The following is a 14,656-nucleotide window of genomic DNA, read 5'->3' on the forward strand; positions in this document are numbered from 1 at the left end:
GTGTAAGATTAGTAACAACATTGCCTTTCATGCATTGTTAATTTTTATGCAGTATAAGATTCTTAAAAGAAAATTTCTAGATTACTGTTGGTGGGTTTTTGGCCCATTGACTTCCATTATATTCACATTTTTTGATTGCAGAACCATGACACCATATAATCATGCATTCTTGATTGTTGGTGGTTTCCCCTGTTGGGAAGAGGTCAAATGTGTAATTTTTACTGTTGATCATCAGTCGGCAGCATTAACCCTTTAGATAGGCCTGTACAAAACAGCTTAGTTTCTGGATTTTATATGGAGTAAAACAGCAAATTAATGTGTATGTGTGTCTGAGAGCAGGGCCGTGCACAGGGGGGGGGTGGCCCGGTGGCCAGAGCCACTGCTCCTCTGCCCTCATTGGCTAAGGTGCCCCTCTCAGCCTGTAACCCCCCAACGTCTACGAATCTTACGAGTCTGTGCATGGCACTGTCTGTGAGTGTGTGAAAGTGACCTTTGCGCACGTACCTTGATGTGTCTGTGAAAATCTAATTATGCACCTCAGCTCTCAGAACTACTTGGAGTAAACAAAAACAAAGACTGTGTATTACTGCAGTTAAATTTAGTGGATTTTTTCATCCCTAACATACAGTAACAAAAGGTAGTAAATTTTAACAGTGCAAAAGTGTTAAAGAAAGGTTTCTGTTCATATTAAGCTCAATCTGCAGTTATGTTCTGTGAACATAATTACCCACAGTGTGTGCTTTACAGTCATTTTTGCTTTAATCAGATTCCATATCTTAATTTCTCTTATCTTCATTTTCTTTTATTATCACTAAAAGGGCATTTTATTTATTCTAAGAATGCATTATGATATAAGATTTTTAATCATTTTCTAAAATGAACAACTAAATAATCATTCTTTATGTCAGGACTGGAATTATTTCTAATGGATGTTTTTAATATTGGAAAATACATTTTCAGTGGTTAAAATTATTACATTGGTGTAACAATGACATAATTACTCATAGAAACTGAATTCCTGTTATTAAAAATTACATTTTAACATTTGGGAGGGAAAATATATGTTTGATATCTGTTATTGTACTTTCAGACATCAGGTATCATGAATTAGCTTGTAATTAAATTTCAGTAGCTGAGATGCAAATACTTGAAATACGTACACGTATTTCAACATGTTCAATGTGATAATAGAGTTATGAAGAATTACTCAATTTTTGATAAGAATGCACATTTTTAGTGGTGGAAATTGAATTACTATTAAAATTAGCCATTATTGTTAGCAGAAAATGAATTATCATTCATCGGTGTGCAAACAAAGCAGCAAAAAATTTATTTGATGTTTTGTCTTCTTTCTAGTATAAATATGTATATAAAAAACTTTAATCAAGAAGTAAAAATAGTCTTATTTTCAGAAAAAGAGAGTCGAAATTAAAGGTTTTCTTAAAACCCAGAGGCAGAGTTTAAAAAAAAAACAAGACAATAATATGTGCACTCAAAAAAATGACACTTGCTGTTTGTTCGAACTACTGATTTAAAATGAGTCGAAACAACACAATTCTTGAGCTTTTTGGGGGGGGGAACAACATTGGTTTATCTTAAATACACTTAAAATTGTAAAAATGAATAAGTTAAATTAATTCTCATGTTGTCGATTTTGTGGAACCCAGCATTTTTACAGTGAACTTTTGTCTTTAATTTGTCTAGAAAATGCTTCTTGATATAATTTTTTAGGTAGGAACAAGACAAAAACCTCTAAGACAATGACTTTTTGCAGTAAAAGACGATCCTAACTATCTGTAGATGTTTGCATTATTATCCTTAATGTTGTTGTTTTGGATTTATAATTCTCACATTTGTAAAAGCCCAATAGCTCTTTATCATTCTTGGTGTGAATGCAAGGTTATTTGTGCGGTCTAAATACCACTTAACCAAAATCAAGGACAAAACAGCCCTTATTCTTTCACACTGAAGTAAATGTTTATTGCAAATATTTTTAGTAATCAGGAAACTGTAAAGATTGAAGAAGCTATTTTCATATAGTAGCCTGTATCTCTTCACAATCTCTGCAGTTTCAGATAATTGTGCTGTCATCCATTCAGTCGGGTGCATTTAGTTTGTTATCTGGCTTTCGTTTATTCATCATTAATGCTGAGGCAGAGTAAAGTACAGTAAAGGCTCTTTGTATGTTTGTTCATTTGTGAATAATAGCTTCATTTGTCTTCTATTGCTGTTTTTATTTGCTCGTGACACAGAAGTGAGAGGAACACAGCATTTGTCGTGGTTGTCTCGCTAAATCGTAAAGCTCTTTCAGAAGTTACTTTTCTATTGCATAACTTATTATTATTAAGCCAAAATGAGTGTCAGGATCTGAGGTACGATTCTGTCGTGTGTGTGTGTGTGTGTGTATTTGAAAATCAACAGTATTTGTTTTGAAATAAATATATAAATATAGTTTTTGTTCTGCAGATGTTTATGACTGGCATGATTTTCGCTGAATTGTTGTTTCAATTATGATCTGTGCTTTACTTAGAGCTGTTGTCTGAGCAGTATTTGAGTACAGTTCAAATATGTTTATGGTGCTTCTGTAATTTTGGGCTAGATCTTGTGCTTCTTTTAGGTAAATATAAGATCTATATTCATGGCTTTGAAATGAGAGATGTGTAGTCTTTCGGGTGAGACGTTAAACCGAGGTCCTGCCTCTCTGTGGTCATTTAAAATCCCATGGCACTTCTCGTAAAGAGTAGGGGTGTAATCCCGGTGTCCTGTCCAAATTTCCTCCATCGGCGCTTACCCATCATGGCCTCCCAATCATCCCCATCCACCGAATTGGCTCTATCACCGTCTCTCCACTCCACCTATAGCTGGTGTGTGGTGAGCGCACGGCGCCATTGTCCTGTGGCTGCCATCGCATCATCCAAGTGGAGGCTGCACACTGGTGGTAGTGTGGAGAGACCCCCCTCATGATTGTGAAGCACTTTGGGTGTATGGCCATACATGATAAATGCGCTGGATAAATACACGTTACATTAAGTAAATTGTCTGTGTGGTTATAGGAATGAAACTGAAATAATGGGTTTTTTTAGGTTTGTTTGTTTGTTTTTTTTCAGCAAAATCAGAAGTATTCTTCATCCTGTAGCTATGTTTCCATCCACCTATTTTTATGCGCATTTTGGATATGATGGAAACGCCATGATGCGCATAAATTTTGAAAATGCGCATAAATAGTGTGTTTGTTTGTTCACCCACAGGCCATTCAACATGTAGACTGTATGCTTTTTTATGTTTTTTTGTGTATTTTTTCTTCGCTAAATGTAATTAAAATATAACCGAAAAAAGAAACGATTACCATCCACCACGTGGCATGGTTGTTGATGCCAGATGGGCTGGTCTGAGTATTTCAGAAACTGCTGATCTACTGGGATTTTCATGCACAACCATCTCTAGGGTTACCAGAGAATGGTCTAAAAGAGAGAAAATATCCAGTGAGCGGCAGTTCTGTGGATGTTGATGATCAGTCCTTGTTGATGCCAGAGGTCAGAGGAGAATGGCCAGACTGGTTCCAGCTGATAGAAAGGCAGCTGTAACTCGAATAACTACTTTATTGAAGCAGTTGTGAAGGCAAAAGGGGGTCCAACACAGTATTAGTAAGGTGTACCTAATAAAGTGACCAGTGAGTGTATACTATATATAAAGCAAATAGTGTCAGCTCAAAGGTGAGTATGTATGCTGACAATGTTTTTCACTGACTGATTGTTTTGCTTAGTAAGGCCAAAATGTATCAGCAGAAGCCACTTTTTTTCTGACTGCAGGTTTAGCCATTGACTTGCTGCTTATGAATCTGAAGAAGAAAATAAAATAGATCTCAGCCTGAAGGTGAGTGAATTAACATCAAATCTTCATTTTAAGTGAACTACGGCTTTAAGGTTTGTGCTTGTTGAAATGATTACAGGAGCTCAATCTGATATATCCCAGAGTGCCAGACTGTCACTCTCCATGTGGCTGCTTTGACGAGTGAAAGCAGCAATTCAGGAGTCTGGAGAGCAGCGCTAAAGCTTTCTGTCAAAACAAGCAGAACAACAGGATCCTTCCTGAGAGGAAGCCGCAGGTATGGAGATGTTTGAGTTTAAAATCAAGCTATTAGCCACAGACTAGCAGTGTCCAAAATGACTTACTGTACTCACTGAGTAGGTAACTTATTTTAAGTAAATAACTACTTTGCAAGGGTGGCGCAGTGGGTGGTGCTGTCACCTCACAGCAAGAAGGTCACTGGTTCGAGCCCCGGCAGGGTCAGTTGGCATTTCTGTGTAGAGTTTGCATGTTCTCCCTTTGTTGGAGTGGGTTAGAGTGGGAGTGGATTTCCTACACAGTCCAAAGACATGCGGTATAGGTGAATTGGGTAAGCTAAATTGTCCGTAGTGTATGTGTGTATGTCCTGGTCCTCTTGGTTGGGGGTTGAGTGTTGGGCTAACAACCCACCTCATAAAAACTCGATGTTATGAAATGCCAATATGCAGCTAAATATCAACGTCGATATAAATGGCTATGGGAGTAAATAAGTAAGTAATTACTTTGCAATCTGAAATGGTATGTTAGTTAAAATGTGTCCTGTTGTAATTATCATGATACTCAGTGGGGTCACTTCTCTTCCATTCACAAATTCGGTCTCATAGGATTGTAAATTCAGAGTCTCACAGACAGAAGTAGGTCATTCAGGTCATTTCCGCCCACTTTTATTAACACTGTGATTTCAGAGAAATGTTACTGTAGGTCTGAAAAAAGTGCAGCGACAACTATATGACATAACACAATTGTTTTTTTATTAAATTTTTTTAAATTGATAAAATCACCAATTATTTTAAAATAAATGTATTAGAACCCCTTTCCCACTTTAAAAAAATAATAATAATTGAATTTAAATAATTTTATTATATTGGATTTTATGATAATTTATAATATGTTATAATATTAACGCTTCAATCATTTTTTAATTTACATACAGTATATATATTAGCCCTCTTTTGAAATTTTAAGTGTAATATACAGGATGGGCCATTTATATGGATACACCTTAATAAATTATTGGGAATTTCACAAGAAAAACAATGATGTGCTTGGTTTTAAACGTAACTTTATTCTGGCATGATTTATTTACAAGCCCCCACACATATACTAATGTGCCACAAACAGGATGTTAATATCACCAACCATTCCCATTTTATTAAGGTGTATCCATATACATGGCCCACCCTGTACATATATTTTAGTTTACCTGGAATAATAATATATACCGTGCTCAGCATATATAAGTGCAACCCCCACAAATCTCTCATTTAAATTAATATTTTACATAGGAGGCTTTACAATATTATATGTATGCATATACATTAGATTAGTCTATACTGAAGCCAAATCTGGAGCTTATCTAATAAAATAACTTACAATAATAGTTCAAATATTAGTAGCCCAAATTTATATGTTAGAGAAAAATATTAAACTATTTTTTTCAAAAATATGTAAAATGTTGTAGTTTGTCATTTTTTGACAAATTTATATTGACTTTATATTGCATTATCTTTCCATTTCTAAAGATGTTCTGTGACTAAAATAATATTTTAAGAAATATATCTATTTAATAAATCTGTTTTGTTCAAATGCACCAAAATATATCACCCATATTTACTGAGCACTGATCCATATTCATATTAATTTATATATATATTCATATATATATATATATATATATATATATATATATATATATATATATATATATATATATATATATATATATATATATATATATATATATATATATATATATATATATATATATATATATATATATATATATATATAAATGGCTGCTAGGGTCAATATTACTAGTCACCTGAACAAACTGCTGTTGTCCAATGACTTGCCTATTAATCTGTCTTGCCTAATTAAATCAGCCAAGTCAAGCCTTTAAATTGCACTTAAGGAAATGTAAGAATTAGAAATTTGCAAAATAAGTACTAAAATTACGTACTGTTATCATGGCAAAGACAAAATAAATTAGCTGGGATATAGTTCTTGAGAAATATTTGAAAGTGAATTCATGAATGTGTGTAAATACAAACACTCTGTAAGAAAAGAATATTGTTGCCTTAAGTTTTTGAGTTGAATCAGATTAGATATTAGGTTAAACTTAGGGTAGGTATAACTTAATACATTTAGTTGAAACCTGATTAACTTAAAGTTTTAAAGTTTAAAAACTTTAAACAGTTTTGGATGTTATTAGTTATAAAGTAAATCGTAAGTGTAATTAAATTACTTTGCCACCAAAAAAATAAAGTAATGAATAACTTTTCATTTTAGGTAATTTAATTACAGTTACTAATAATATATCTGCCTTAAATACTGCAAATAAATTCACACTTCCATATAAATTAATTCAGAGAAATAGAGGAATATATATATATTACAAAAAAAAGATTAACACAATTAATTAATGATAAAATAAATTAAAGCAACATAAAAATATTTGTTCTCTTGACTTTTTGTCATTGTTGTTTTTATCATGCACACACACATTTGATGGCGGTTTTCTCAAGCTTGCATTCAGTCAGTTGTGCTTTTGATAAATGGACTTAATGGTAATGTTTGTTCATGTAAATTAAATGCTAATATTTATAATTAGTACTGATTAGCACGTTGAAGCTTGAATGTCAAGTTGAATCAATATGCCAGCTGCTTTAAACAGATCCAGTCAATAGTTTTCTATTTGTGAATGTCTATCTGAACAATAGAGTTATTCTACATATATTATGTAATGCATTGCAGTCTTTAGTATATTTCCATGCAGTGATACACACACACACACACAGTTGTTCTATTTTCAGCACGTTTAATGATTGTTGAGATATGATTGAGTGACATTGCATATACAGGATATGAATGTGAGCGTATCAAGTGTCTTTATACACTATATAAAACTTCATAATAGTGCTCAATACAAATATAGATCATAAAAACCTATGATGGGACCATTGCTTTGGCCATCACAAGGCCATATTTTGAGCCCTACATGAAATTACTTTTTCTTCAGACATATTTTTAGCTTATATGTTTTTAAAGGAACTCTAGGGAAAGAAATTTGAATTGAAAATTACTCTGAAACTATGGAATCTAGGATATGATTTATGGTGAATTTTCACCAAAATGCAGTGCAGGTTCACAACTTCACAGTCAGAATTACGGCCCCTCGCTGGGTTTACATGTTTTTGCATTATTGTGGAAATAAATCATGTGGCTACTAGTGCTGTCAAAAGATTAATCGCCATTAATCACATCCAAAATAAAAGCTTGCATTTACATAATGCGTACTGTGCATATTTATTTTGTGTGTGAGAGTGAGTGTGTATGTATATATATATATATATATATATATATATATATTAGTGTTGGACAAAGATAATCATGGTTAATTGCATCCAAAATAAATGACATAATATATGTGAATGTATTTTATTTATTTATTATGTATATTTGATACAAACACATACATAAAAACAAAACTATACAAAATTTTTTGTCATATATTCAAATAGGTATATAAAATTTGTTCATATTCATATATATATATCTAAATATAAATAAAATCTAAATATAAATATAAATAAAATCTCAAATTATATGCATGCATGTGTGTATTTATATATACAAAATAAATATACAGAGTGCATATATATATATATATATATATATATATATATATATATATATATATATATATATATATATATATATATATATATATGTATATATATATATATATATATATATATATATATATATATATATATATATAAATTATTTTAAAGAGTATTAATTAAATATTTATATCTATATTAAATATTTATATTTTTTATATAAAAAAATAAAATACAAAAAATACAAAACCAAAATATTTATATCTAATACAAATTAGATATAAATATTTAAGTTTTGTATTTTTTTGTATTTTATATATATATTTTATTTATGCAGTGAGTATTAACTTTTTTATGTGATTAATCGTTTGACAGCACTAATTGCTACATATTAATTTGCGCTATCAAATTAGCAGCGTCTGATTCGTAGATAAGAATTGAACACTTGCAGAAACATGTACAATAAGGTGTACATGAAGGAAACATCAGCGCATCTGAATGAATAAACAGCTGTGCAAACTATACAATAAAGCTTTTCATTCTCTACTCTGTATGAATAAATAGATTTATAAATACATTTTTTTGCTGCTTTTCTATAATCTCTGTGTCCACGCACAGAATGACATCATTTCCAATAATGCCAGGAATAAAAACAGATAGTAGACAACAAAAACAAGTCTCATGATTCAAAAAACAAAGAAAGTAGAAACATAAACATCAGTGTCGTACATCTGAGATATACTCTCCGTAAAAGCTCTATAGATATCTGCACGTAAACGTATGAGTCTCTTTATGACATGCAATACGGAAATACGGTGGACTCTTAAGTGGCAAACACAAACAATAAATCCACCAGATCATTTGGAATTAAAGATTTCAACGTAACTATTTTTGATAAACATTTGAAGAAGTGAAGAGGTTTTTAAAAATATACAATTTCTCAGTCATAGCCTTGTGGTATACAACATTTGATATTTTTCTCAGAGGTTTGATGCGCGCCTGGTTTTCATATGAAGCTACCTGAGCACCAGGCTGGATCACAGTAACACGCTACAGAAGTCGCTCTATAGGACTAGACACAATAAAAAGGTTGATTTCGGATGATTCGCTGGGTTAGAAAGCCCATCCCTGGCTCTAGTTGGTCAACTATAACACCACCCTCTCTCAAATTCAACATTTTTTTCTTTGTGTGGCTTAAAAAATGTATAAAAGTGCATTAGCAAGAAATTGGTAACACTTTTATGTTTAAAATTAGAGTTGCACGATATATCGCAAAATTATTGTTGTTGTGACTAGTAAATGCAATATATGTATCGCTAGCATGTTTGGTGAGTTACATTAATACAGTGGTTGTTTATCTAAATATGACCAATCAGATGAGGCCCTGCTATCTTTATCTCCGCCTCCCTAGTAGTTGCTTTTCTGCTATTGGCTGGAGCGGCCCAAAGTTGAAAGAGCTGAAAATAAATACTTTGAGACAAGAGAGGGAAATGACAACAGCCAATCAGAATATGTGCACAGGTTTTCACTCACTCGGAGTGTTTTAAAGACTAAGGCTCAAGTCAGGAGCTGAGCATCCGAGCGTTTTAAAGGCTTTATGGAACTCATCATTAGATACAATGTGCATCGCTGAAGATCAAGCGCTTCTTTCCATACAGGATGGCAAATGCATCCTAATTCTCTCAGTAGCTGAGACTCGTGATGCCAAAATCTCTAGCTTTCAAGAAATTCTTTAGTGGCCACGTCCTGACCTAAATCTCTCGCAAAAACCCTTAGACTCCCCTTAGGAAATTCACAACACAGTTTGAACAATTCACTTAAAGACTTGGATTTGCTGTACACTGAAAAAAATTATTCAAAGATGATTCCTTGGATTTACTCAATTTTTTTACGTTACGTGGTTGTAAACTATTTATTTAGGCTGAATTTAAACAAACAAATTTAGTTGAACATTGCTTAATTTAATTTGTTTGTTTAAATTCAACACAAATAAATTGTTTGCAACAGTTTTGCATGCAACACTTTTTTTAGTGATACTTTATTATTATTATTATACTTTATTTTTACTTTACTATAGTAAAGTTGTGCATTTCGGTCAGATTTGACCATTTGAATGCAAATTTGATGTGAAATCCACCAATGAGAACAAAGTAGTGGTCTGCCTCATGATGTAGTCAGCTACTGCAGTTTAACCACTTTATGGGGAGTTTTTTATCTAACAAAGTTGTTTTACTTTTAAACAGTTTTGGATGTTATTAGTTATAAAGTAAATCGTAAGTGTAATTAAATTACTTTGCCACCAAAAAAATAAAGTAATGGATAACTTTTCATTTTAGGTAATTTAATTACAATTACTAATAATATATCTGCCTTAAATACTGCAAATAAATTCACACTTCCATATAAATTAATTCAGAGAAATAGAGGGATATATATATATTACAAAAAAAAGAGGATGAACACAATTAACTTATGACAAAATAAGGTAAACATTCAGAGAAACAGGTTAATGGTGTATATGTAAATGTATTTTTTTATCTACTTTTTTTAAAATTAAGATACTTTGCATAACTCTTAGAATTATACATCTAGTTATAATTTTTCAGCTAAAGAAGGTTAGATTTGTCCAGTAATTGCACATGCTTAAGAAACAATGAAATGTTTTAAAACCTTGTCAATATATATTACAGTATGGGGATCACGGTGGCGCAGTGGGTAGCACGATCGTCTCACAGCGAGAAGGTCTCTGGTTCGAGCCCAGGCTGGGTCAGTTAGCAGTTCTGTGTGGAGTTTGCATGTTCTCCCCATGTTGGCGTGGGTTTCCTCCGGGTGCTTCGGTTTCCCCCACAGTCCAAAGACACGGGGCATAGGTGAGTTGAGTAAGCTAAATTGGCCGTAGTGTATGTGTGTGAAAGAGTGTGTATGGGTGTTTCCCAGTGTTGGGTTGCGGTTGGAAGGGCATCCGCTGTGTAAAACATATGCTGGCAGTTCATTGCGCTGTGGTGACCCCTGATTAATAAAGGAACTAAGTCGAAAAGAAAATGAATGAATGAATGTTACGGTATGTTTGAAATATGGTGTCATTTTATACATATATTGTTTAAATTATATGTTTTTATTTTTTTACAAAACTAAAAAGTCCTGTTAGACTTAAATTTAAATAATTGAGTTGAGTTTTTTGATTTCTTGATTTTTGAGTTAAGAAATTAAATCACTTATTGAGTAACTAAGTTACTGTTCAGGCCAAGGGCTTCATTTTAAGGATCTAAGCACAAAGTCTAAAGGCGCAAAAGCATTAAGGGAACGTCCGAATCCACTTTTGCTATTTTAAGGATGGAAAAATACGGTTTGCGCCATGGCGCATGGTCTAACAGGGTTGTGCTTATTCTCTTAATGAGCTTAATGAGCTCTCTTAATAATTATTGGTGTGTTTTGAGCATAAAGTGCATTAAACCAATCAGAGTCTCATCTCCCATTCCCTTTAAGAGTCAGCTGCATCACGCCATGGCGCATTTGCTATTTACATGACGGACTCTGTAAGTGGAAAAACTGAACACTTCACTAGTGAGAAAACAGTTAAACAGACCATCTGCAGCGCAAGGATAAAGAACAAGCCTCCTCCAATCGGCCTCTTTACTTTCTCTTTACCTTACTTTTACTCTTTTCTTTTCTCCTTTACTTTCGTGGAGTAAGGAAACAGTGTTGTACGCACTCCACTGTAGACATCCATCAGCCTACATATTTAATTTAGTTTAAGCGCAAAGATTTGTTTTCAAAACTATTTCTAAATTCAGTTCTAATTTCCAGCAAATTAATAAATGAACAATAATAACAAAGTGTGGTCAAAAACAGGAGTTACAGTACATCCAAACACACGTTCTATTCTTATGCCCATATTGACGCATACATCTCCAAAACCCGACAGGTGGACAAATCTAAACTTGTTTTTATTCAAACAAATATAAATATGCATATCATAAATAATACTGCTAATAATAATATCATTATACAAATGCATAGAGGTGAAAAACGCATGGGGCAGTGTTTTTTATATCTATGTAGTAAATAATAATTTTTGTAACATTTTAATCCTTTATTATTTTTTCATATGTAAAGATATTTGTGTATTGCTGTACATCCTGTGTGTATTAAGCGTTTGGACCTGCATATAACTAACGCGCTCTGCACTGGACTTTAGACCAGCTCTAAGTTGGTCAATGGCACGGTCTATTTCAGTTTCTCAAAATAGCAACGTGCCAACAAAGCGCCTAAACACACCTTCTTTATAGACCGGCTAACCCATGAGTCCACAAAGTGGTGCCAAACATGAAAATTACAGTTGTGCTGGTCTAAAAATAGCAAACAAATCTCGCCACACACGTCTTGCACTTTATTGCACCGGGTGTATGATAGGGCCCCATAAGTAATTTAAATACTTTTAATAATTGTACTTTACTCAACACCGCTTTTGCATTAATTTATATTGCTTTATATGTTTGTTTGTTTTTTATTTAGGGATCATTAATATCTGAATACTGGAATTTGATTTTGTCTTCAGCTTTAGGCCGAATGGTAGACATTTGAAAGAGGGTGGTGATTTCCTGTTTCCATACAAAATACGATGTCAACATTTATATAATTGCAAAACATTATTTTATGATTGTGACTAGGAAAAAAATGACCTCCCTCTACTCTACACCCATCTACTCTGGTTCAGGTCACATGACATGGAGAAATCAAAATATAGAAACACTTCATTTGAATACGGGGACATGGTGAACACACACAATAAAGATCTGAGAAAAAAAACACCCTCTTAAAAAAATACTATACATCTACTCACTTTAAATACACACTTTAAGGCCATGAGGACCCAACGATTCTAAGTGTAGCTTCTGCTGACCGATCGATGTGAGCAGTTCAGATCGGGCTGCTTGTGCTGTTTTGTGTCATGGAAAAGAGAGTGTAGATGATAGTTCAGGTTCAAATCGATATATGAACGTTTTGTCACATTTTATTCATTCATTTATTCATCCTCATGATGCTTTAAAGCTGCATGCTGTCATTTCCCCCCTGAAAACAAATAAATAAATAAATTGAGTGTTAAAATAAATATTAAAAAATCAATAAATTGAGTTTTAAAAATAAAACTATTAAGATTATTTTTCATTTGTCAAAGTGAAGCTAATATAAATATAAGGAAAAACAGAAATGTTGCCTTGTGATTTTAAACGCTAGAAATTCTCACTAAATAGGAATATTTAAAAAAGGATTAAAAAATAAAAGCAAATGTGAAATATTAAGAATACATGTAACTATTTATAAATAAAACTGGACAGTTCACACTTCTTAAACTACTAAATATTTTACTTTTTAGCATTTTCTTATCTATTTTAATTGTAAATTAACTCTGATAATTAAAACCAAATAAATGTGCTTGAAGCAAAAGTAAAAAATAAATAAATATTGATAGACTTTGTTTAAATTCAATTTAATTTAGTCTAATTGCATTGAAAATTTTTTATATTTATTTATTTATTTTATCTATATATATATATATATATATATATATATATATATATATATATATATATATATAATAATTTTTTTTGCATATATTTATTTATATATATATATATATATATATATATATATATATATATATATATATATATATATATATATATATATATATTTATTAATTTATTTAGTGAAAACAAAATGTACTCTTAATTAATACTCTTAATATCTTCTAAATAAATAAACAAATGAAATACAGTGAATATCATAAATATTCAATAACTTATACATTTTGGTCTTGACTTCTATATGGCTTCAGAAGACTATATAGACATAACCTAACACACTTCTTTAATTGTGCTTTTTTGTCACTATGAATAGTTGGTATAGTGAAAAAAAATGTGTAAAGATCAGTGTTGTGGGTAACACATTACAAGTAAGGTGAGTTAATGATATTACTTTTCTAAGTAACATGTAAAGTAACGCATTACTTTTCAAAAATAAGTCATAATATTTGAGTTACTTTTAAAAAAATGTAACACGAGTTACTCTTTAGTTTAGTTAATGAGCTTTTATAAAAATTAATTGCTGAATTAAAATTAAAGTAGTCACAATGAATCACTCAGTCAATTAGAGAATGTGTTAGTTATTTTGAACGCATCAAAATAAAGGAAAAGAGGATACAGTCTTAATGGACAGGGATTTTACTAAAGACAAATAGTACAAAAGTAGCAAACACATTGCTTTAAACTTTCAATAACCTGTATGAACGGCATGTATAGCTCTGGGGTCAGAAAGTTCTCAGATAACATTATCTTAAAATATTTTTTTCATGTGTTCAAAGGTAAATGAATGTTATACGGTGTGTTGTTTATTGCAGAACTCCTCTATTTAAAAAATAAAAGAAAAAAAAACAAGTTCTGAAAGGGATCAAGCCCTCAGTCAGGTAATAAAAAGTAACACAAAAGTAACGTAACGCATAACTTACCATAAAAAGTAACCAACTAACGCAAATAGTTACTTTTTTGGGGAGTAACTCAATATTGTAATGCTTTACTTTCTAAAGTAACTTTCCCCAACACTGGTAAAGAATAATAACAATACTTTGTTTTGTATTTTATACCAAAAATAACCCAATAAAACAGCAGCATGTGAGTTTGTAACAACATGAGGATGGTTAAATGCATTTAGAGTTTTTTTTTAATGTGTAAACTCATATTCAGATTATAGATAAAGTAGAAGTCAGAATTATTAGCCCTCCTGAATTATTAGCCCCCCTGTATATTTTCCCCAATTTCTGTTTAACGGAGAGATTTCTTCAACACATTTCTAAACATAATAGTTTTAATAACTCATTTCTAATAACTGATTTATTTTATCTGTAATGATGACAGTAAATAATATGACTAGATATTTTTCAAGATACTAGTATTCAGCTTAAAGTGACA

Source organism: Danio aesculapii, chromosome 18 (assembly GCF_903798145.1).
Source record: "Danio aesculapii chromosome 18, fDanAes4.1, whole genome shotgun sequence".
Taxonomy (NCBI): domain Eukaryota; kingdom Metazoa; phylum Chordata; class Actinopteri; order Cypriniformes; family Danionidae; genus Danio; species Danio aesculapii.